At 45.8% G+C, this 24710-nt stretch overlaps 1 long non-coding RNA gene across 1 annotated transcript; it reads left to right on the top strand.

The window, feature by feature from the left end:
• The first annotated feature begins 10289 nt into the window (after positions 1-10289).
• On the top strand, positions 10290-21111 carry LOC128098913 (uncharacterized). Its single transcript, XR_008214387.1, has 3 exons — positions 10290-10422; positions 14466-19817; positions 19917-21111. It is a non-coding gene; the product is annotated as an uncharacterized LOC128098913 (long non-coding RNA).
• Positions 21112-24710: the final 3599 nt, after the last annotated feature.

Raw genomic sequence — 24710 nt, 5'->3', positions numbered from 1 at the left:
AAGAGGAAGTGGGGTCTCCTGGAACTGGAGTTACAAATGGTTGTTAGTTGCTATGTGGGTGCTGGGAATTGAATCTGGAAGAACAGTCAATGCTCTTAACCACTGAGCCATCTCTCCAGCCCCTCTTAGAGTTTTTACTATGAGCAACATGAATGGCCCCCTCTGGCCTAGGATCCTGCAATCCAGCAGCTTAGAACTCTGTTGCTGATTTGTTAATCAAAAAGTCAATTAGGCAGGAAACCCACAAAAACAATATTTGGGTATTTTAAATATTTGATTTTGTTTTTTAAAAATAAACATGAGCATCTCATTAATCTTTTGACATGAAACCAAAGCCTCCTGTGGGCTGCGGGCCTTTGTGGAAGCCCCACAGTGTCTTTCTCACAGGAGTGATATGTACACCACATCTCCACGAATCCCACAGTGGGATGATCTAGGAAAGACTTGGGATTCTGACTGTGGTCTTCAAGTGACTTTCATCTCTGTGTTCCCTCAGTATTTCACAGCTTCTCAGAAACAAGCAGTGCTGTTTTACTGGTCCACCTTCAACATCTCTTCACACTCAGAACTGAGGTTTTTGTTTTCAGAAATATCAGGGGCAGGGGTGGCACCCATAATTGATTAATAAACCTACTTAACTTTAATAACTGATAAAATCACAGCTGTAATCTGATTTGGGGAAATGGTCATTGCCTTTGGTGAGCGTTTGCTCATCTGAGGGGAGCTGGGACTGCAAAACTGCAGGGCAGCTGCTCTGTGTGTCAGTGTTCAATCACTGTGAGGAGATACGCAAGATGGTTGCCATAAAGAAAGAAGCCAAGGTTTGTCATCTGTAAGATTTCCAGAGGTTTCAGTCCACAGTTGTTCTTTCTTGAAGGTTTGGGGCCTATGATGACCCAGAACACCAGTAGACATGTGCACAGTGAGGGAACACAGAGACAGAAAGAGAGAGAGAAGGAGAGAGGGAGGGAGAGAGAGAGAGAGAGAGAGAGAGAGAGAGAGAGAGAGAGAGAGAGAGAGAAGGGGAGAGATACAGAGAAAGAGATACAGAGAGAAAGAGAGACAGAGAGAGACAGACAGACAGACACAGAGAGGATGAATGAATGAATGAATGAATGAATGAATGAATGAGAGAAGGGGCCAGGAACAAGACAGTCCCTAAGGGCATGATCCTAAGTTCCAAAAAGGTTCCACCCACTTAGTTTCCAAGGTATCCCAATATCACATCAAGTTAGGATCCCATCAATGGGATAGTCCAATGATGGTCAGAGCCCTTATGATCCATCTAATCAATTCCCCAAATCCCATCTGTAAACATTGCTGTTTAAGAGGCCAGTCTTTCAACACATGAGCCCTTCGGGGAACATTTCAGAACTAACCACCAAGTCTTCTGTGTGATTGTGGGGTGGGGGTGTGAGAAGGACATCCAGGACGAGGAAGGGAGCACTGGCCACAAGGGGCAGCTGAGAAGTCTCCTAGTGTCCATGCTGAGTCTCTTCTTGGAATGTACTTCCCACTGGTTCAGTTTCTTTAATACTCTAATGCAGAGGTTCTCAACCTTTCTAATGCTGAGACCCTTTAATACGGTTCTTCATGTTGTGGTGACCCCCAACCATAAAATTATTTTTGTTGCTACTTCATAACTGTATTTTTGCTACTGTTCTGAATCATAATGTAAATATCTGTGTCTTCCAATGGTCTTAGGGGGTGACCCCCAAAGGGGTTGCAACCCACAGATTGAGATCCACTGTTCTAATACCTCCTTGGTTACACTTCCCTCTCCTCTTATCAGGATGATTTTTTAGATACATCAATTGTAACCAGAACCTTCCACTATCACAGAACTTAAGACCCCATATTGCAATTGCTTTTTCACTTATTACCCCATTACTAAATTATCATTTTCCTTTAAGTCGGGTTCTAAGTCTTATTTGCCACTGCTTACCAAGGGCCCATTGCAGAGTCTATCCCAGAATAAACAGAAATGTGTAATGTCAGAGCAGGGAGCTCTATAACAGCAGGGTCCTGCTCTGCTCTGAAAATATAAACAAGTGTTGGACCTAAACAAAGATCTTGATCTCAAGCTGTGTGCTTGCTCTGACAACTTTAAGTCCCCTTGGCTTATCCAGTGCCATGAGCCCTACAACCTGCCCATACACTACTGCTTCCCACTGTTATTCCCAACATTCTCATTGGGATTCAGAGTTCTCTCTTTGCTTTGAAACTGGCTATGTGTCTTGCTGATGAGCCTACCAGATCCTTCCGTGAGTCCTATTAAACTCCGCGATCCCTGGATATCTAGATTGAACCATTGCCCCTGGCTCCTTCTATTATGGTATGGTTGGTTCAGCCTTCATGACTGAACTCCGCTGTAGGTGACCTGACTAACAGGATCTTTTGAGAGGCTGGACGTAAATGTGCCAAAGACATCTTCAACAGCCCATTCCTGGCAAGCATGTGCAAGTGTCCCCAAAGCAAATCTGTGTCATGTGACATCTTCCCAGAGCGAGGATCCTTCCTTTTCCAGGGTCCCTCTTGAATCTTAAACACAAAGCCCTACAGGAACCAAATGGGGTTTAAAAATTCCCTGAATCATGTCTTCAAGAAAGTAAAAAAAGTTGTTTGCTAAAAATAGAGACTACCTGTTTCTTGTCCTGCAATCTGGGAGTCTTCATAGTGGAGTTTCAGCTCCTTATCAAGCATGGACACTGTAGGTAATTTTCATATGGATTGTGGGGAAAATGGCCTATTTTATGTAAGATAGTTGCTTGTAACAAAGATCAAGGCTAGGAAACTACATTTTTGTACAGTTCAGGTGTCTAAATAAACACAAACTGTAACCTAAAACTTATCAAGTTCCCAGTTACCCATTCCAATTACCCATCAGTTTCTGTGTGTTACTGACACCCCCATGTCCATCACATACATGTGATTCCAATAGACATTGCTCTTGATTTCATAGGTTGATTTCTTTGCTTAGGATGTTGGCCTTGAAGCAGTTTTAAAATAGCTGTCTTGTAATATGATCAGGTGTGAACATCTGGGAAATATTTTAAGTTTCTAATTGTTAGTGGTTATGCAAATAAATTGTAGCTAATGTAGTCAAGCCAAGATTCCCATTTCCATTTGCATTCTGTTTATATTTCTCAACAACCCACTAACACTCAACTGGAGAAGTTTTGCCCTGAGCAATTGAGAAAGGACATACCTTAGGGAAGGAATCAAGCTTGAATAACTCTCCAAGAAAGGAAATGCAATCCGATCCTCCTGATTGCTGCTTGAAACATAATTCCAAACAAAACAGAATGCAGCACGTGTGTGTTGCGTGCGCGTGCGCACACACACACACACACACACACACACACACACACACACACACACACCCTATCGGCAATAGCTTCCACAGGGAAAAGCATGCACCATTAAGCACAGTTAGGGAATTCTGGCTTTTAGAACAGATGGATGCTTGATTTTTCAGTCCCTATCCCTTGTACTCTCAAGACTGAGCAGTGAGAACTAAAGGGTGCTTGAACGGCCCCCACAGCCCCACCTCACACCACTGTGAGCATCAGGACCCTGTCTAATTGGAACAATTATAGAGGGAAGAAGTGCTGTGAGAAAAGCAAGGCCTTGAGCAGGAAAGAATCTGAGGCCACAGGACAGAAACACCCTGAAGGCAGGTCACTGTTGGTCTCGCTCACGCTGTCAGCATCTCCTCTGTATCTGACCATGGGGTGCTCTTAAAATGACAGCATGTTGATAAAACATCAATAGTAACAAATGAGACAGGCCATGTGCTTGCTGTAAAATAGGAAATGTCAAGATTTTAATTTGGGGGTTCTCCAAAAGGGAAAACACCACATTAATAGAAATAGACTTTCCATGATTTAGCCTTGGGGATGCTTGTTCTATGACTCTTTCTTCCTCATCTTCCTCTTCTCCATCTCAGCACTGGTGAAGGTCTAAAGTGACCTTCATTGGGTGGCTCAGAGGACTGGTCCCCAGCTGGGTGAATGGAAATGGCCCCTGGTTCATCTCGTCTCCCTATGTGGAGTCAGGTCGCATGGCCTAGTGTGAGAGGGATACTGTGTGGTATCTGTCTGCCTTCATGGAACTCCCTTAAAGATTCAGTTCTACCCTTCAATTTCCCAGCTTCTCTCCCCACAGTTCTCTGCTTTAAGACCCTCAACAGTGCCCAGCCAACTCCTTCCCTGTTGCCCCAGGGTTGAATTATTAAGCACTCATCTTACTATTCTAGGTGATAACTGTGGCAGCAGCAGGCATCCGTCTCCGCCCTGTGTCAGGCAAAGTGGGCCTCAGCTGTGCAGCATAGGGTGCTGGGGAAAGGGACAGCTTGCTGGGTCTGAATCCTGAGACCCACAGACTGGAGAGAGATAAAGAGGAGGTGGTCTTCCTGGGCCTCACTATCTGTTTCTTTTTTCTTTCTTTTTTTTTCCCCAGAGCTGAGGACTGAACCCAGGGCCTTGCGCTTACTAGGCAAGCGCTCTACCACTGAGCTAAATCCCCAACCCCTATCTGTTTCTTGAAATCATTATCTAAACACACTATAAGTATTGATTTTCAATCTTTAAAAAGAGCTATTTATAGGACCACATAGAGTTCTAAGAGATAATACAGAGAAGCCTCCATGCTCCCACAGTGGTAGCATCCTGCATAAGAACAGAGTACTGTCATGATCAGAAGACTGACATCAGTGTATCCGTGGTCCTATTTAGGTTTTCCTAGTTTTGCATATGTTCACTGTATGTGTACATGTTTAAGTGTATCTATACAAATCTGCCATGTGTCACTCTTCGGCATGGCCACCATGACCACAAGGGTCCCTGTATTCACATCTGAAATCGTATATTCCTCAAAGGTGTGTGCAGGTGAGATCTAAGAGGCATTGAGCATGGCTGTGAGCATGGCTGTGTCCTGGGAAGTGGTGACCGCAGACGAACAGGCTGGCAGTTTGTGCTCTATCAAAGCCCAAGGTTTATTACCTCCTCCAGGTGAGGGTGGTAAGAGATGTTCCCCCAGTGTGTGCTTAGGTCTAGAGAACAGAGTTCTTTACGTTTGACATGAGTGCCTTTGTAAAAGGACTCCTAGGAAACTGTCTCACTTCTGCCATGTAAGGACAGTCAGAATCCAATGGAAACAGGAAACAGGGCCTTCGATCAACACCAACTTGGCTGGTGCCTTCATCTTGGGCTCCCAGTCAAGGAGACTTATTCTGGTATTAATTACTGGTGAGCCTCCTGGATTTTTGTTACAGTAGCTGGAGCAGCCTAGCACATCACACAACACAGCCTCTCTCCCAGGTAGGATTCTTGGAGTTGATGAGTCACCCTGCCTCTCAATACCTCATAGATAGGGCACAGGCAAGAGACAGATTGGGTTTGTCTATGGATCACAGCCCTCATCAGAATCTTTAATGTACCACTGTCAGTACTCTGCTTATGGAAACATCACTTGTCTTTCTCCAGTGTCTCCAGATTTCTAAACTGGGAGTGAGGCCACACAGTGCCTCAGAGCAAGCACCTTGGGAGCTGCCTGGCCCTGTTGAGCAAGTGGGGACTCACTCTGACAGCCATGCTGGCTCATCTGAAGGCTCAGCAGAGGACCTCCCAACGGCCTCTCAAGTACTCTCATTTTCCTTCCACATGCTGAGGAAAAAAGCGGGCTTTGGCCACTCTGTCGCTCACTCGCTAGCTGCAGGTTTTCCCCACGGCCTGAGCCAGGGCCTCGAACATTCCAGGCAACTGACGAAGGTGTTTGGGCCATCGCCCAAAACACTGAAAGCAGCTGGTACCAACACCAAATCCAAGTTCCTTACACCCCCATGTGAACCCCAACTGTGACCTCTGGCTGTAGGTAATCCAGAACATCTCTTTTCTCTTACTGTCTGTCCTTGGTGAGGATAAAACACAGTGGTGTGTGGGTTCCCCTAACAATTTCTTGAGACTGATCACCTTTGTGTTTAGCACTTCTTTCCTTGGAATTCCAAGCCCCAACTTGTGGAAAGTCCACTACCACCACTTTGGGGGCTAACTCCAGCTATGGATTTGGATTTGAGAGAAGCACCTCTCTCAGCTTACTGTCTTTGTGTCACAGATGTGTTTCCCTTAGAGAAAGGGCAGGCAGAGGAGACATAGAGCGCGTTGGATAGCTGTGAGATCAGTGAGGCTTCACGTGGATGTATTTTCAACTTGATCCAAACCTTCTTCTAGAGCTCATGAGGCTGGAGAGTCCTCAGAGATGTTGGAGAAGGAGGTAGATGGAACAGGTGACCTCTGGACTTGACAACGTGAATTTGGGGCATGACTCATAGAGCCAACAGCCTTTGATGCTCGGCCACTGGGATCATGAGCACATTATGATTCCTGCAATCACTTACTTAGCATATCACGGGTTCGGTTCTCTTTATACAGGAAGTATCCCAGCATCTTCTCTGGCCCAGCATCATAGATCTTGACTGGGTGTTAAACATTTGGTTTCCATGATTGCCTTATAAGGTATGACATCTTTAATTTCCAGAAACCTGCAAAAAAAGGCATGGTTATCTATATCCCAGTTTCAGAATTCCAAGACCTGTGAATTCATAGCAAAATCCAAGAGAGCCATTGTCTACCTGGGTGAGGCTGCGCCATGTCCCAACACTTACTCATCCAGTCTGAGAGATGTTTATTCCTGCCTCAGAATTATCTTATAATGTCAGGTGCCTCTTGGTAAAATGACCAACCAAACACAAGGCTCTTTGGAGCCAGAGCCATGTCCACGTGGGTGACAAAGATATTCCCATCCTATAGAGTTAATCAAGTTAACCAATGGCAACTATCTCTTACTTATGTCTCCCAAGATCTGAGGGGTTGGGGGCACCTAAATATCTGTGTCAGTTGCCTGGAGTTCAAGGCCCTGCCTCAGCCCATGAAGAAAATCTGCAGCTAGAAGAGCACAGTGTGGCCAAAGCATGCTTTTTTTTTTCAGCATGTAAGGAAAGTGAGAGCTCATGGGGGACCAATGGGAGGCCCTCTCCTGAGCCGATAGGACCCCCAGGTACACAAATGTATATGCACAGACATATTGCATTTGAGACTCAGGCATAAGCCAGTGTTGACTACAAGTCCAATCCCTCTGTAATCCACTTTGCTCCAGAACACCACTGTTCAACCTGGTAACTAGTAGCTACATGTAACTATATACATTTAAATTTAAATTGTACTTACCATTACCTAGTTGCATGTTTTAAGGAGCCACAGGTAAGCAATGGCCAGAGGTGAACCCAGCTCTGGACTCAATGCAAGTTTTACAAATTCAAGACTACAAAATGAAGAACAAAGGTTGGCATGTATCTAGTGAGAAAATCTCAAGTCTGTATACAAAGCTGGCATCTCTCTAGAGATCCTCTGGAATAGAGGTTCTCAACCTTCCTAATGCTGTGACCCTTTTAATACATGTTATGGTGACCCCCTAACCATAAAATTATTTTTGTTGTTACTTCATAACTGTAATTTTGCCATTGTTATGAATCTTAATGTAAATATCTGATATGGAGATGGTCTTAGGTGACCCCTATGAAAGGGTTGTTGGACTTCACAGGGGTTGCAACCCACAGATTGAGAACCTCTGCTTTATAGAGTCTTTCACCCCTGATGATTCATATCCTCTGAAATACTTGTGGCTGGGTTCTAGTATCCCAAAGAATTTCACCTTCCCTGCTCAGCAGGGTACCAACCCTCTTCCTAGCATAGGCCAGGCAGCACTTTTCTGTGGCCTTGTCTTACATTCTTAATCTTTCCCTGTCCTTATCTCTATCAGCGTGAACAGAGAAGCCGCCGCCCTCCAAGCTGAGCCCCATGGATTGCTGATGTTCCCCATGCACCATAGCTCGGCATACCCTTACCTAATGACTCCTGAGCCCAGGTTTCCCTGAAGACAGCCCTAATCTTTCCCTGGGAAAGCCCTGCCCGTCACATCCTCTGCTGACCTATCGTCTTGAACTTGCCTCTATCTCTGATGCAACTGCTTGTCCCCACATCCCAGTTTAGATGTCCTGGGGGATGCAACGGGGCCAGGCTATGGACTAGGCTGCAGCTGTGCATTCTCTCAGTCTTCAAAGCATCCAGGTGACCTAGGTGTTGTCCTTGTCCACATTGTATGGATGGGGAAAGCCAGGCACAAGAAGTAAGTGATGTAAATGACAGTTTATCGAATGTGGTGCCCTGGAGTTTAACTGGCCTGAATCACATTGACTGAGTTACTAATTCCTTCAATATTTTACTCCAAATGATTCCAAGTTGCATGATTTTGATCTGTGTCTCACTGACAATATCTTAGCCTACGTGTCACAGTTTTGAGAAAACAAATGTGCCAATGGATGTTCTTAGTCCCCAGCTCTATGTCTTTATTGTATCACTGTAGGGCACAGTCCTGCCATGTAGTCATATATGGAATTCAGGGCAGGACTCTTAGGGAGCAGACAATGACTGTACCCTGCATGTGCCTATATGTCACAGAAGCAGATAGATGGCACAGAGACTTCCAAGTCCCTCCTGGAAGATTCTCATTTGCTTCAAAGCCTAGGCCAGGACTCACCTGGAGGCCCTGAGCCCTGAGAACCTAGAGTTGCTTGGACTCTGTTCCCTGTGAGCACTCTCAGTAGTGCCCAAAGGTGAGCACCACATTGCTCGCACAGACTCAGACAGGGCATATCCACCAGCAGGATGTGCTCTAAAGTGCTTTCCATGGCCACAAGGTCTAAGCTCAGGATAGACTTGATGGAGCAGAGACGCTCTACAGCCCGGGCTAGAAGGTGCAGAAGGAAGGGGAAGGAATGTGTTTGAGTTATTTCAAAGAAGGTTCTGTAGGTAGAGTTTTCCTGCCTGGCCCACGGTCAGGACAAATCTCTCTCACCCGCCAATCCCACAGCCACTCAGACCCAACCAAGTAAACACAGAGACTTATATTGGTTACAAACTGTATGGCCGTGGCAGGCTTCTTGCTAACTGTTCTTACAGCTTAAATTAATCCATTTCTATAAATCTATACCTTGCCACATGGCTCGTGGCTTACCGGCATCTTCACATGCGGCTTGTCATGGTGGCGGCTGGCAGTGTCTCTCTGACTCAGCCTTCCACTTCCCAGCTTTATTCTCCTCCTTGTCCCGCCTACACTTCCTGCCTAGCCAATGGCCAATCAGTGTTTTATTTATTGACTAATTAGCAACACATTTGCCATACAGAACATCCCACAGCACTGGTTCCAGGTCACAGTAAAGTGAGAGGGAAATTCTCATAGAGAGGTAGATGCTGGCCTTGGAAAGTGCAGATGGGGGAAAGAGTGGGTGCAGTTGTAGCTAAGAGATGGAACTTGGCCTCCTCCACAGCCTATGTCTGTTGGTCAGCCTCCTCCTTCCAGGGTGCTTGGGCATTGATTCTCACCCTATTTCAGTGATATGGGAAGGAACATCTGGGTGGCTGTGTCTTGGGACCTCCCTCTCTCTTCCTGTAACAGTGTGTGTCCCAGCATCCCACTTCTGGCCTGGAAATTAGTTGAGTCGTGGGTAGGAAAGTGACTCATGAGCTGGAGAATCTAGTTTCTCACAGGTTCCTGTAGCTGCTTTCTGGACACATGGTCCCAGTTGGACGGGAAGTGTGTCCCTGGTGCTTGCTGCACACCTGCCAAGGTGGGAAGAATAGGATCCAGGCAGGTTCCAATCAGTTGAGTGAAGTAATTGAGCTTGGGCTAGATTAGATCCAGGCACATCTCATGCTTAGTGCTAATGATTCACAGAGGCAAGGGCTGGACTGTGTTACCGGGTGCCTTCTGGCCACTGACAGCTCAAGATGAACCGACCTGAAATAATAATGGTCCTGGCCCTAGCTTTGTTCTGTCTGGAGTGGCATGTCACATGGATTTGCTACTGCTCAGAAAGACAGCTTCTCCCTGCTCTGTGCACGGTGTGTGGGGTGGGGAGCTCGAAGAGTCCTTTGTTCCCAGCTCTTCATAGGGCTGGCAGAGGTTTCCACTGGGCTGTAAGGAGGGACGTCCTGAAGCCAAGTCTTGTGCATTCATTCATTCTTCTAGGCACAGGGTACAGTCTAGGCATCCGCCACACTATCTGGAAATTTCTAGAGGGTGTGGAACTGACAAAGGAGGGAGGATGCAGAGATGCTGTGATTTGTTATCCTGTGCTGAATCCACAGCTTGGGGGTGGGTGGGGAGCAGCCTAGCATCATGAGTTTCCCTTCCTATTATGAAATGACTTAAAGTAAGCCATGGCACTCAAACCAAGGCTAGGCGGTCCCAGCCTTCTTCTTCTCACTCATCATGCCGGCTGCAGTTCACATTCCATGTACAATGGCACAAGCAGGGCCCGTCAGTAAGAGGAGAGCAAGGAGCCCACAGAAGGATAACCAGATGGTAAGCTTGGTTCTCAGTGTGGAGCTAAGGACAAATCGGAACCAGGGAAGATGCTGGGAAGACTTTGGAATGAACCAGGAAGCAGCAGGGCTCCAGGGAATGGGCTGGTTATTTAGCAATATGGCTTGTCATCTCCCACAGAAGAGGGATGGGAGCCAGTGGTGACCACAGCATAACTGAGAATGTGACAAAGGTCCAGATGAGACCTCTGTCTTTGAGTCCAGGAAGACAGCACTGTTGTTGAAATGTTTTTGCCCGTGTTGCAATGCAGCATTTTCCCACTGCCAGCAATCACTTCTCTAAAGCATAAGACAGTACTTGAGTTAGTACTGCATAACCTCTAACTACGGCATCTCCAGTCAGCAAGTACATATCGCTGCACGTGAGCTGATGGGCTAGGGACCCGGAAGCAGTCAGGCTGAGTAGCTGGGGATGAGGGCCTGTGCTGAGGGTGCAGGAAGGATGGATGCTGAGGAAATGCCATCTGCAGACTTAGCAGGGCTTACAGAATTTGTTTCCCGGAAGCTTCTCATACGGCTTTTGATTAGAGGTTGACTGCACCTGTGTGGGCCTCTCCAGAAGGCTGCTTGGATGTCCTCAGTGCATGGCAGCTATTCTTCTCAAGAGTTGGAGATCCTGGTGACTTACTGTGGCAAACAGAATTCCAGGATAGTCCCCTATACTCCAGGAGACATTGTTTTGGTAGATAACCTTTTTACACAACCTAGAGGAATTTGAAGGTAGAAGCGCTGATTCAATAAGCAAAGTTCATGTTGTGGATGGGGTTCAGCTCTCAAGGTCCCAAGAGCAGGCTCTGAGAGCCAAGAGTTCTTGTAGCTGTCAGTCTATAACTCTAGGACCCAAATTCTACTGATAATCCAAGCTAGACACAGTGGAGACTTCAGTGTTAACCAGCACCTGGCTTTAGCCTTGAAAGTCTCTAGGTAGAAGACTTGGCCATATGGTGCCTGGATTTCTGGCTCATAGAACTGTGAGACAATCCCCTTAGATTTGTGGTGAGTTCATGGCAATTCATTATGCAGCAGCTGATCACTGTCTAGGTTATATCCATTACTCCATCTTTCTTTTATCTGGTCAAAGTGTGTTGCTACTAAGTCCATCTATACTTAAGTGGAGGGATCTACCATTTGAAGGGAGTGTCCCAAGATCTGTGGACCCATTTTGATCCATCAGAGTCCAGTAATGGATATCCTAGGGCTGTGTGGATACGTCCAAAGCAGATGAGGCCAAGGGCTGATGCTTTTAACATCCAGAGCAAATTCACAAGAGTCAACTAAGGGGGCTTAGGTAAAGCAAGTGAGAGTTTCCTCTTAGGAAGTGACAATCCCAGTTACAGTGTGGGAGGCTGCTTCTCTCTACCTCCTTTTGATGTTCTCTAGTGAGTAATCCACAGAGTAACTGTGGAAACAGAAGGATGACGGAGCAATCCCTGTCTTTAATTAGAAAGTTACAATGTGTTAATCAGGCCCAGTCTGAACCTTGAAGGAGTGCTAAATTTGGGAATGCTTAGTATCTTCCAGAAGGGGTCAGGTTATGGAGACTTGGGTGGAGTTTAGATGACAGGCCACAGGCAAAATCTTTTGGAATGTGTTTAAGAAGACAAAGTTCACTGTCCCCAAACCTATAGGCCACTTCTGTGCTGTAAAATAACTGTAAAAAAGCATCTCCAATGCTCGCCATCTTGTCAACCCTTAAAGCAATTGATAGTTCTTTAGATCTCTGTAGACCATTAGAGGTCAACCTGCCAAGGCACAAACCATGTTTGGGAATTCTTTTAATTCTCACCAAAGTTTATATTACATTGTTATGCATGTTAAACAATAAACATGGCCTCTCCTCTTCACCATGCTCTTGTCTATGCTCCTTGGAGCTAAAAGCTGGGCTCAAAGAATCCCTGTGGTCTGGGTGGGTGACAGCAGCCCAGGGAAACCTTCACTGTTGTAAGCAAAGGAAGCCCACACGCCTGAGGCTTTGTCTTCCCAGGGAACAGAGAAGACAGGAAAATACAAACTGGGTAATTTAAGAACATGTCAGCAATTTGGCAAAAAAAAGGCAGAAGTCAAAAGCCATGTGAGTTCATAAATAAGCCACAGATCCTGTCTGGATTCAATCAAAATACCCTAAGGCTTTTGCCTATTGACACCAGGTTCGGTTGGTTTCAGTTAATGCTGGTGGCCTGCAGAAAGCCTGGTGGATACAAGAGTGTGTGTAGACTGATGTAGGGCTGGATGAGGAGTGCAAACAAAGGCTCCCAGAGGGCCTCAGAGGTGGAGGTGTGAGGCAGAAGGAAGCCAACTGCCTCTTAGGTCTGTGTCCCACATCTAGTCTATTTTTGTTCTTGTTGTTTTGGGGGTTTTTGTTTTGTTTTGTTTTGTTTTGTTTTGGAGACAGGGTTTCTCTATGTAGTTTTGGTGCCTGTCCTGGATCTCCCTCTGTAGACCAGGCTGGCCTCGAACTCACAGGGATCCGCCTAGCTCTGCCTCCCAAGTGCTGGGATTAAAGGCATGTGCCACCACCGCCCGGCTCACATCTAGCCTATTAATGTGTTATTGTGATAGTAACAGTGGTGATGGGGTTAGTACCCAAAACAGGAGAGGTTTGCAAACAAGGGCAAATCAGTCCCTTGATCTAAGCCCACAAGTGTGGGGAGCCAATGAAATCCTGAATGAAAGTGTATTATTGACATCAGCACGGCCATGTCAAGGACCCCAGTGTCTACAGACAACTGGATCACGAGGGCTCAGACTTAAGCAATGAACGAATCCTTTGATGAATTCATAATATGATGACATTATTGAGAGTTACTGAAAGGTGGTAGGTAAAGGAAGTAGGTCACCAGGGTAAATGTGGGAGCTAGATCTGCCCTGGACTCTCTCTGTACCTCTCTGCTTGCTGTCTACCCGGGGTGAGACTCCCATGCCACACTCTACCGATGATCTGATGTTTTGCCCAAGCACCTGAGGCCAAGCAGGCATGGGCGGAGCCTACTGAAACCCTGAGACAAAATAAACGCTTCTCCTTTCCTGTTCTGTCAGATATTCTGGTCTCAGTGACACAACAGTCACCGACACGTACACTGGTGCTTCAGCTCTCCAGGCCACCTGGCGGCCCGCAACTTAGTTTATTAGAGAGTTGGGAAACAGGGAGAAGAAGTTACCTCCCATCACAGGGCATTTTTGTTAGCGCCACGTTTCTTATCCAGATTTTTACCCCCTCCTCCATGCTGTATCAGGGAAAGTGGAAAGGGCCCGTTGAGTCCCTGGAACTTCACAAACTGAATTGGGCTCAGAGTGCAAGCCGAGGCCTGTCAGAGCAGGGTTGGCACTGACAGCTGTCAGAACACCTGGCCTCCCCACCTGGGGGTGTTGTGCCAAACGCCAGGGTATAATGCACCTATAAAACTCCTAAGACCTGGAAGCTCCTCTTGCTGCCTGTGCTGATCAGAATTCCAAGAAATTACACTTCTGTCCACGGACAGCTGTTCACTGCTCTATCATATGGCAAAATTTTCATGTATACAATTCCCCTATACACACACACACACACACACACACACAGAGAGAGAGAGAGAGAGAGAGAGAGAGAGAGAGAGAGAGAGAGAGAGAGAGAGAGAGAGAGAGAGAGAGAGAGGCCTGTGACCATTCCCTTCAGGGAACCACTAGGGCTAGACCTGGCACAGAGATCTGGAACTGGCCCAGCAGGGACACATTGAGATCAGAGCAGCAAAGAAAGACAGAGTCCAGGTAACTCTGTGTTTAGCACATGGACACATTACTCATTTGGCCATTGGCTAACTGCTGGACTTTCTATTTTAGGGACCTGGTAAGGCTTGTGTTTCCGATACCACGGCATCGATGTCACAGGAGTTGTATTGAGGTATACTGTAACTTCCCAGAGATACATCTGTGTCTGCTCCCCATAGCCTGTAAATAACACCTCATGACTAAAGACCTAAGAAAGGCCTTGAGAGGGGCTCACCCCAGGGTACCAGCTGGCCCTAATGCCATCAAATCTGTCCTTAGAACTACACAGCCCTGTGAGGATCCAGCCAGACATTGGAGTGATGCAGTTGCTGCCCAGGAGTATAATGATAGTCACCAAGCTGAAGGGGAAAAGAAGGAGCAGCCTGCAGAGCCTCAGTGGGAAGCCTGGCTCTGCCGACGCCTTGACTTCATTCTCCTGGCCTCCAGGACTACGAGGGACAAGCATCCGTTGTCACAGGCTGCTGATCTTGTAACCATTTCTTACAGCCACCCCAGGAGACTATTGCAGTGGGCAAAGCTTTCGTCTCCACCAGAGCCTAACCTGACCTGGTAAGGGGACAGCCCTGGCCTACTCCTGCATGCCTGCACAACCCTGAGAAAAGAAATGAAACCAGACAGTGGCCCCCGATCTGGCTCCGAAGTCCAGCCCCAGACCAGCATCACAACAAACTGCCCACCCAGACAGCACCACAGTGTGCATGGAGGTACTACTCAGGACCCTGTCCCCAGAGTTTAGAGATCAAGACACCCAGGTTTGAGTGCTAGGAGGAGACTGAGGAAACAAGATCCTTCCGAACATGCTCTCACACAGCTCTGTTTTAACATGAACACAGTTCAGGGATCATTTTTCCTCTCTAGGCAGGAAACTCCGTCTCATTCCTTGTACTGGCTACGTAGTATCTCATGGCAGAAAGCCTGAAGGAAATGGGAAGTCTGTCTAATTTTGGGCTGATTAGGGTTAGCAAAGACTGCTGACAGGCAGAAACTGACCTAAAATGGTGTGAGTGACAGTCTTTGTGCAAGAAGCAGGAACATCTCATGAAAGTGGAGAGAGCGTATTTCTTTCAGAGAAATGCTGATTTCGTCAATGTGACATTGAACTTAAACAAAGGGACATAGGGAGCCAAAGCCTCAGACCACACATGCAAACAGTTACTCAGGGCGGGTATCAGATGGTAGCCTAACTAAGAATGGCAGGAAGTCACAAGAGAGAAAAGGGCCAGGACATGAACTTGAGACAATTTTTACTGCTCAGGTGCATATGTGCCCCTGCCCCAAGCCAGAAAGGGGATTGGAGACCAGACACACTATCACAAAGCATGAAGGTTGGCTCAGGTGTCCTGAGACCCTGAGATGAGTGATGGGTAGGGGTGTTATTGACAGCAGCATATTTCGGCCGTGCTGGCTGGGCTGACACCTAGAGCTTGTACATCTCCATGGGGATATAGCTGGTGAAGCTCCTGTCTGAGGGAGTTTCCTAGAGTGGACTGACACACGCCTGCATCACCCGCTACACTCTCCCAGTCCCAGCAACCCCTCAAGGGTCTCCTGCCTGGCTAGCCTTGTACCCTGACTTTTTCCAGCACCCACCAGGAGCCTGCAGCCTGATGCTCAGATCTGCTCCTCTGGGCTTCTAACATTCCTGGACACCAGGGCCTGTTGACAGCCTCACTGTGTCAAAGCTTCGCTCTGGGTTTCCTACCCCTGGTGTCATAGGTCTCTGGTGTTTGCTGTGACTTACTTCCTTGTTGGTGGTATCTTCTTTATGGGATTCTTCATGTGACTGGGGCTCAAATTAGAGTCACCCCTCAGTATCTACGTGGGGTTGACTTTAGTCCTCACTTTCCACAAATGCCCCAACCTGAGGAGGCTCAAGTGGCTGGTCTAAGATGGCTCTGTGTTTGTAAATAACTGGCATGTGTGCTCGTGTATACTCCAAATCCCTCCTAGAGGACGTGTAGCCTAGTCCAATGTGGGTGCTGCTCAGACACTAGCTGTAGCCTGTTGTTTGAGGATAACACCGATGATGTAAACCACTGTGTTCATGCACGTGTGTTTGGAGTATTTGGGGAATGCTGAATCTGCAGATGCAGAATCCAGGGATAGTAGTGCAGAAAGTTATTCTGTAGACTCCTTGGCCATCCCTCCTCAGAAGGACTGCGAGGACCAAGACTGGAGATGTCTGTGTCCAGGGAAACTGCTCATATCATTTGTAAAGTAAGCAGTTTTATTTTGCCTTCTTGTTTCTGTTTTCTGATCTTTGTGGTGATTTTAAAAATGGTCAAAACATTGTAAACATATATGTGAACTATTTACCCAGGCAACTTGCATTCCTTCCTCAGTCCCTTCCCTTTCCTCCAGGTTTTACCTCTTTTTTTCAGACATACTTATTTCATCAGGAAAGCGATGTGAAAGGCAGCCGAAATTTCTGGACTGGGTCCCTACATAACAGTTGAGCAGAGCTGAGTGGAAATACCTTGACAAGATCATATTCTAGCAGCAGAATTGTTCGGATGTACTGGGAGTGGGAAAATCCCCCACAATCCTCTATGCCTTGTCCTAGCTCTCAGAACCACCACCAGCATTCAAGGCATGTTCTTTCACATTGCATTACTATGAAAATAGTCTGCTTTCTGCAGATAATGTCTACTATGTGTGTTACGCTAAAACTGAGTGTTTCCACTTGAGATCCAACTGGCATCTTCCCATTGCAGTCCATAGAAATCAATCATGTTAGTCTCTTATGACCATTTAATATTCCTCGTAGTGTTCCATATTGTTCCAGTGCTCATTTGTAACTTAGTTTACAATTTATTGAGTATGTACTCTATTCATGAAAAGTTCAGGATCTGCCAATAAGTCTGTAATGTATCTGTAATGTAGACAGTCCCATCTTACCATGATTTTGATTATGACTTTTGAGTTTACAGTGGTGCAGAAGGTACCATTTTTGCTTCTAGTTCAGCATACAGTGTATTATATAATACATCATAAAGCAATGTATAACCTGACTTTACCCAACTATAGGTTAATATAGGCGTTCCAAGAACATTTAAGGTACACTAAGCTATGTATTAAATGCTTTTGTTTTGTTTGGGATTTTTTTGGTGTGATAGTTTCAATTTGCAGTGGGTTTATCAGTAAGTCAGTCAAGCAGCATTTTCACATTCTTTGTATCTAAGAGCACACTTTTGCATTATAAGCTCATTAACAGTGAAATCTTGGCTGGAGTAGAAGTTTTATATCTTAAGAGATTTGATGCCATTTTTCCTCCATAAACTTTTCACTAGTTTATGCTGTGGGATGTTCTGTATGTTAAATGTGTTGCTGATTGGTCAATAAATAAATCACTGATTGGCCAGTGGCCAGGCAGGAAGTATAGGCAGGACTAACAGAGAGGAGAATTGAGAGAACAGGAAGCTGGGTAAGAGAGACACTGCCAGCTGCCATCAGGACAAGGAAGATGTAAAGTACCAGTAAGCCTCAAGCCACGTGGCAAGGTATAAATTTATAGAAATGGATTAATTTAAGCTGTAAGAACAGTTAGCAAGAAGCCTGCCATGGCCATACAGTTTGTAAGCAATATAAGTATCTGTGTTTACTTGGTCGGGTCTGAGTGGCTGTGGGACTGGCAGGTGAGAGAGATTTGTCCTGACTGTGGGCCAGGCAGGAAAACTCTAACTACAAGTTTATAGATCCGATGATGGTAAGATAATTTCAGCCTGGCATTTCCAGAAACTCAGAGAGCCAATGCCAACCTGCAGGAACTTGTATGGTGTAGACAAGGCATCAGGATCTTTGGTGGGCTCACATGGTGGAGATTTTCCTACGGGATCTGCAGCATTGCAAGTTTAGATGGTAGCGGAGTGAAGGGTGTAAGGATTCGAACCAGAAACCATCAGTTATCTGTCATGACAGAAGGAAAATGGACACTGAACTGAGCTAATGAGAGCAAGTCCAATTGTTTGCATTGGCATTCATTGCTTCCCCTTCACAGTGAATCTTTCTGGAAGGAGCTCTCACTGTATCCACATAGGAAGCTGACATCTCACCCAGGAAGGGACCTAAGGTCTTCTTGATGGTGAGTCTACCCATGAGATTCCTGGATATTTTTGTAACTGTTTTTTTTTTTATTTCATTTCACACTTGCTAAAGAGGTTTTATACTTTTTCATGTGTCTTTTATTAAAATGATTTCTGGAAAACATGCTGAGCTGTGGCTTTTGGAAGCAATGGGTGGAATGCTGCCTGCCTCATAAAACTCAACAGAAAGCGTGCTGATGGACAAAATGGTCCACGGCCCAGGAGCTCGGCATGTGCTCTGGAGTGGGTCCTCCTGAGCGGAAGTCGTATTGCCGTGCCTGGATAATAAGGCATTGATGAAACAACAACCAAACATGCCTTTTCTCAAGCTGGACTGAGGACTGATGCCTTGAAAATTGTTCTAAGCTGGTCAAAAACCTGTCAAGAACCTACCAGCAAAAATGACAGAATCTTTCAGGCTTTGCTTTGTACACCCACCTGGCACTGGCCAACACGAACTTCTCTGTGTTGTTCATGAACATCTGTGGGTGGAGAGACACAAAGAATGCATCCTAGAAGCCCAGGCTGGGAGCATGAAATCCCCCAGCCCCACCCATCCTGTGCAGCTGGGTATGCATGGCAAGACACATTACCCAGGCCCCTGCTTGACTGGACTATGTGGTTTTTCAGATGTTTCTCTGAGCCTATCTCAAATAGCCTAAAATATATCACCTCTTCTCGGAGTATGTACCTTGTTTGCATCCCCTGAGATAATCACGTGGTATCCACGTGAATGAGGAACTAGGGGATTATCAACACTGAAAATCTAGAGAGGAGGCAAAGCTAGGCAGGAGGATGAAAACAGGAAGGAAGAAAGGAAGCAATTAGCAGTGTTGTACACTGCCAACAGGCAAGAAATTACTTCTCTGGGGTTACCAATTAGACACTCACGTGTTGCCAAGGGTGAGCTCCGCTGACTGGTCAAGGTAGGAGCCAGAGTCCTCAGTGTCGAAGCTTGCTGCTCCACCTGCCCCTTCTACTTCTTCCTGCTGCAGAGGCCTCTCCAAAATGATGTAGAGTAATAGGGACACACTACAGTACACCACTGAGGAGGACACACTACAGTACGCCACTGAGGAGAGAGCTGTAGAGATCCCAGGTCCACCCCCACCAGCTGACAGGCTGGAGCAAAGGGCCTCTGTTGTCATGCTTCAGAGCCTCTGTCTGTCATGGTGCAAAGGCCTGAGGTAAGAGATGAAGCTGAAGATCAAGGCAGAAGCCACACACTGCCCAACTGTGCCACACTGATCAGCTCCCTCTTCCTGGAGCAAGGAATTCCCGGTGCTCTGTGACCACCTGTCTCCTTTCTTCCTTGGCTGCCCTCTGGATTTCCCGACTTAAGGAGGAGTTTAAAGATCCTACCTTCCCAGACCAGTTTTCACACTCAACCCAGAGATAGCAAGCTGTCAAAACACAGAACACTGTTCCAAGGATGTAGTCCAACTTCTGAGACGTGGGGCCCAGGGCCTGCGCATGAACATCCAGACCACACATAGAGGCCCATTGCCTCTCCAAGGCAGGCTGGAAGGTGAGAACATTTGAGCACTTGTCTGAACATCTTAGAGAGGAAACTGTAGATATTCTCTATTTAAGATGTTTCAAGTTTTGATTTTTTTTTCAATTTTAGGATGGTAAGAAAACAGGGGAAGAAACCACATCCCCTGCATATGAGGTCAACAGCCTTCCTCATGAATATTTGAAGCTACATGGCAGCAACAGAAAAAATGAAATTTCTAAAATTCTAAATGACTTTCCTTAACTTTGTCAAAGAACAACGTGAGTGGTTTTTGCAACTTGGTAATGCGTTCAGTGCTTTACATACACTAATTTTGTTTGTTTTTTTATTCTGACCCTGTACGGGAAGTTCTGTTGTTCTAGGCTGTTTGGGGCCTTGGTGAAGCACACTGAGGCTGGGTCACATCCAGGAGCTTGCGCAAGCTCACATTAGTAGAGAATGCTGGAGATGAATGGAGACGGAGTAGACCGTGGATACAGTGTAGGGAGGTCAGGGAGATGGAGGGTGGGAAGATGTGTTAAAGACCGCAAAGACACAAACTGATGGAGGGTTGGAGTCTAAGAAATGATTGCATCACAGGTAGAACACCATCAGAAGGGATTAAAGGCATCACACCAACACCAGGTCATTTATAGCCAGTGAGCTGTTATAAAGAGATGTTACATAAGTATGATATAGTTGACAGGGTTATATAAGTCAACATAGCTAGAAGAACATCACAAATAAATGATACATGTTTTAGATCATAGACAATCTAGATATCCTGAGTCAGTCATTATAATGCACACATAAACCAAAATATTATACAATAGGCTAGAAATACATACATTATCATCTGTCAATCAAATAATGAACTAATTTTTAAAAGAAGTGTTTGGGAATGGGCAGGAATCTGATATCCACCAAGTCTGGCTCAGTGGCTCTCGAGTGTGTCCCTGATGAACAGAGACAATATCATCTGAGAACTTGTTCCAAGTCCACATTCTTAGGCCCTATCCTAGACCTACAGACTCAGAAAATCTGGCAGTCAGCTGTTTGTGGCAGCAGCATGCCCTGCGGGTGATTGTAGTGCATGGTGAGGTCTGAGAACTACTGTGTTAGAGACCAAGGCTTTCACCACTAAACCTGCCATCTGCCCAGACACAGTCTGTGGGAACCAGATCACGCTTAGTTGTGGTACTTAGTGAGTCACCAAGCCACAGCATCTGTGAACAGACTGATGAGCTCATTGTCCTGGGTGTGGCTCCTCGTATCCAACTGCTACGGTTTGGTTATGTTTAGTCCCCAAAGGTTTGTGTGCTGGAAACAAGGTCCCAGGGTGACAGTGTTGAGAGGCGCAGGAACTTTAAGGAATGGCTTAGCTGGGGTGGGAGGTGGGGGAGTGCGGGGGGAGTGACTAGGTCATGCATTCAATCATTGTAGCAGAAGGGATCAATAGAGTTATCACAAGCCCAGGTTCATTCTCAGAAGAGAGGGTTATTAGAAAGATAAGCCACCCCAATCTTGGATCCTTCTTCATGTGGCTGACACCTTCCTTACTCACTGTGATATGACACAGCCAGACAACCCTGCCAGAATGCTGCCATGCTATCTAGACCTTTCAACCACCAGGGTCATGAGCCAAATAAGCCTCTTCACTTTAGACTACTCAGCCTTGGATATTTGTCATAGCAACTCAAAATGGACTTAGGACATCAGCCAGACATCCTTCCTCTGAGCCTGTCAATTATACACTGCCTCTTCTCAGTGCTGCCTGTATCTGTTTGGCTCAATTCCATGGATTGTTATATGTATTCCACTCAACTTGGCCAGGGTAGATAAGACCCACATTTGTCCAATCTACTTTAATTAATAACCATGTAAGAGAAAGTCTAAATCTGACTCACACAGAACAAGAAACAGGAGGGAGAGGAGAGATTAGAGATAAATCTTCCATAACTTATGAAATAGAAATTTTTCAGTGAAGGCAAATGTTACATTTGTAAAGTGGCTCTGAGCAAGTAGAGCAGGGCCAGCTTCGGCCAACAGACTCAAGCAACTGATCCTGGACGTATCTTAAAGACAACAGAAGAACAAGAGAAAGATGCCCAACCTTGTGCTCTGCTGCTTCCACCTCCCATTCTGAATCTTGGCAAATCCAAGATAAGAGTTTTATTAAAGCAATGATACAACTGGAAACAAAACCCCATCAATAAAATGAACTCCGAATAATCCTTGCGTGATAGAAAGCAGATGGAATCGACTTGAAAAAGGAAACCATCCATCAGATTCACACAGGAAAAGACTTGAAAAATGGAGAGCGGCTCTGTAGGTGCTGTAGGCCCGAACATGGAGAACGAAGGGGCAGGAAGGGAGCTGGGGAGTGGTAGAGTATGCATGGTAGGGCAGTCAGGAGGATAGACACTCACAAAAACCCACACATAGTGCTGTCATTAGTGGAGATGGTGAGTGTGGATTTGAACCTAGGAGTTGAGTAATAGTCTGAGATCTGGAAGCCTTCAGCAGGAGCTAGGAAGCCCCTCACCCGGGAGCATGGTATACAGACTCACCGAGACCCCTGCTGTGTCATAGCAAAAAAGTCCTGTGGGATAAAGAATGCCAGATCTCAAGGCAATCAAACACCAAAACCCACCAAAAATTGGGCAGTACAGTGCCAGAAATCACCCAAACCCACCAGCTATTGAGGAGTACAGTCCCAGTGAGAAGGGAGTCAAGTTCAAGAGCAAGACCGAGGAATTGTTGTTTGGCCATAAATCGCATTCTAGGGGATTCCCACAAAGCAAGCACGGGCTGTTGTGAAAATGAGGGTCACAGTCCTTTAAATACGTGATGCTTATGTGATGTGTGTGTGTTTGTATACACACACACACCTACTACTGCTGTTGTCACATACATACTCAGAATCCTGCACCATCAATGGGTATAACTAAAGAAAAGTTGGACCCTGAAGTTTCTCCAGAAGGGAACAAAAAATGAAAGTTGTGCATGGTAATTAAAAGTTAAGGAGTGTGAATAATTGCCTATGTCTTCAACATATCTAATGAAGCTCAAAAGGTAAGATGGTGGAAAATACAGAGGAAACAATATGGAAATAAACAATAGCAAAAGCTTTCTCCATTGCTAAAGAGGGAAAGAGGTCACTTTGATTAATAGTCCAGTGAGTTCTCCGATATCAAGAAGCATTTGATAAAACATATCATGTAACATATTACCTGACCGCAAAGTACAAATGCCAAATACCCAGTGTGCACCATAGGCGGCCATGCTCACCACACACATCCAGAAATAGATAGCTTTTATAGTTCAAACCTACATCAGTGAAAGGAACATTCAGTGTGTGTGGGTTCACTTCCCCTCCCCACCAAATAATACCCTTTCCTGTGCTCCTGTGCTCAGCTCACCACTTTCCACTTCTTGAATAGACTTTGTGGCGCAGACCAAGCCACACTAACAAAGCCAGAAAGAGCAAATCGAAACTTCTCTCTGGCCATCGCTGTGACTCTGGGCTCTCCACATCTGATAAGGAAAGGTCGTGGGGGAGGAGACCCAGTCCAGGCTGTCTCTCTCAAGACTTACTGCATGGAAACAATTACAGCAAAACATAAGGTCAAGAACGTGTTTGTATTTTATCTTAAAAAGCTGAAAGGTACTACTGGAAAACAGAAATGGGATATATAACTTGCCAAATTTTGAAGACAGCAAAAGGAAAGATGATAGTGGGCCAGCCATTGTGAGGTGGAGGTTTGGGGGAGAGGTGGGAGTAAGACAGGAAGTGGTCGAAAGGTGATATATGCAAAAGAAAAAGGAAGTAGTGAGTTCATGGCTGAACATGTCAGTCATTACACAGCCAAAATACAGGGATGGACCTTTCTAGTCCAAGCCTGAAGTACCGTGGGGTGCTTGGAAAGGCAAACAAGGATTTGTTTGCAGGAAAAGCATGCAGGAGTGTGAGGCTTTGGCCGTCAGGAGATGAGTCAGAATCTAACAGATAAAGTGCAAGCATAAACAGGCATTGGCAGGTGTTGGTATCAAATACAGAAAAAACTAAATGTAGTGAACGGGGCAAAGGGTAATTTTTCTTAAAGGCCTGTGCAATCCACAGTGAAGGCACTGTGGCCAGGAGTGCCTGCACTTCACATACTAGCCCCCAAGAAGGTAGGCAAAAGTAAAACACACAAGGGAATCTGATAAAAAAAAATTGTTTGGTTTTGAGGAATTTTAACCCATTGAACAGGATTTTGAATATCAAAGAAATAAAATACAAAGACACTGGAGACCTGACTAGTATTAACAAGCCTGAAGAGGCGAATAACAGAATGCGTGAACTTGACATGTCAGCTACAGGCACAATGTTGTAAACCACAAAGGGGATGAAACACGTTCTTTAAAACAGCCCAAGTTAACGCAATAGTCATACACATTGATTACTAAGTAACCTTTATAAGCCATTTAAGCCTTTGACAGTTTTGGGTATTTTGAGCAAAGCTAAATTCTAAAACCCTTGCGCCCAGACTGCAATGCTATGGCTTGGGCTGCAATGACCAAGGGAAAGAGTTTTTCAGCACAGGGAATACAAAATTAGGCTTTCTTTTTTTTTTTTTTCTTTGTGTTTCTTTTTTTTTTTTTTAATTTATTTTAATTTATTTTGCAATACAATTCAGTTCTACATATCGGTCACGGATTCCCTTGTTCTCCCCCCTCCCGTCCCCCTCACCTTCCCCCCAACGCCCCCCCCCCCATTCCCATCTCCTCCAGGGCAAAGCCTTCCCCACAGACTGAGGTCAACCTGGTAGACTCAGTCCAGGTAGGTCTAGTCCCCTCCTCCCAGGCCAAGCCAAACAATCCTGCATAGAGATGGCTCAGCCGTTAAAGGCTAGGCTCACAACCAAAATTAGGCTTTCTACC

The sequence above is a fragment of the Peromyscus californicus genome, unplaced genomic scaffold, assembly GCF_007827085.1.
Source record: "Peromyscus californicus insignis strain IS unplaced genomic scaffold, ASM782708v3 Scaffold_6__1_contigs__length_162567912, whole genome shotgun sequence".
NCBI lineage: Eukaryota > Metazoa > Chordata > Mammalia > Rodentia > Cricetidae > Peromyscus > Peromyscus californicus.
The sequence above is the reverse complement of the archived record's forward strand: the minus strand, read 5'-3'. Positions and strand labels throughout refer to the sequence as shown.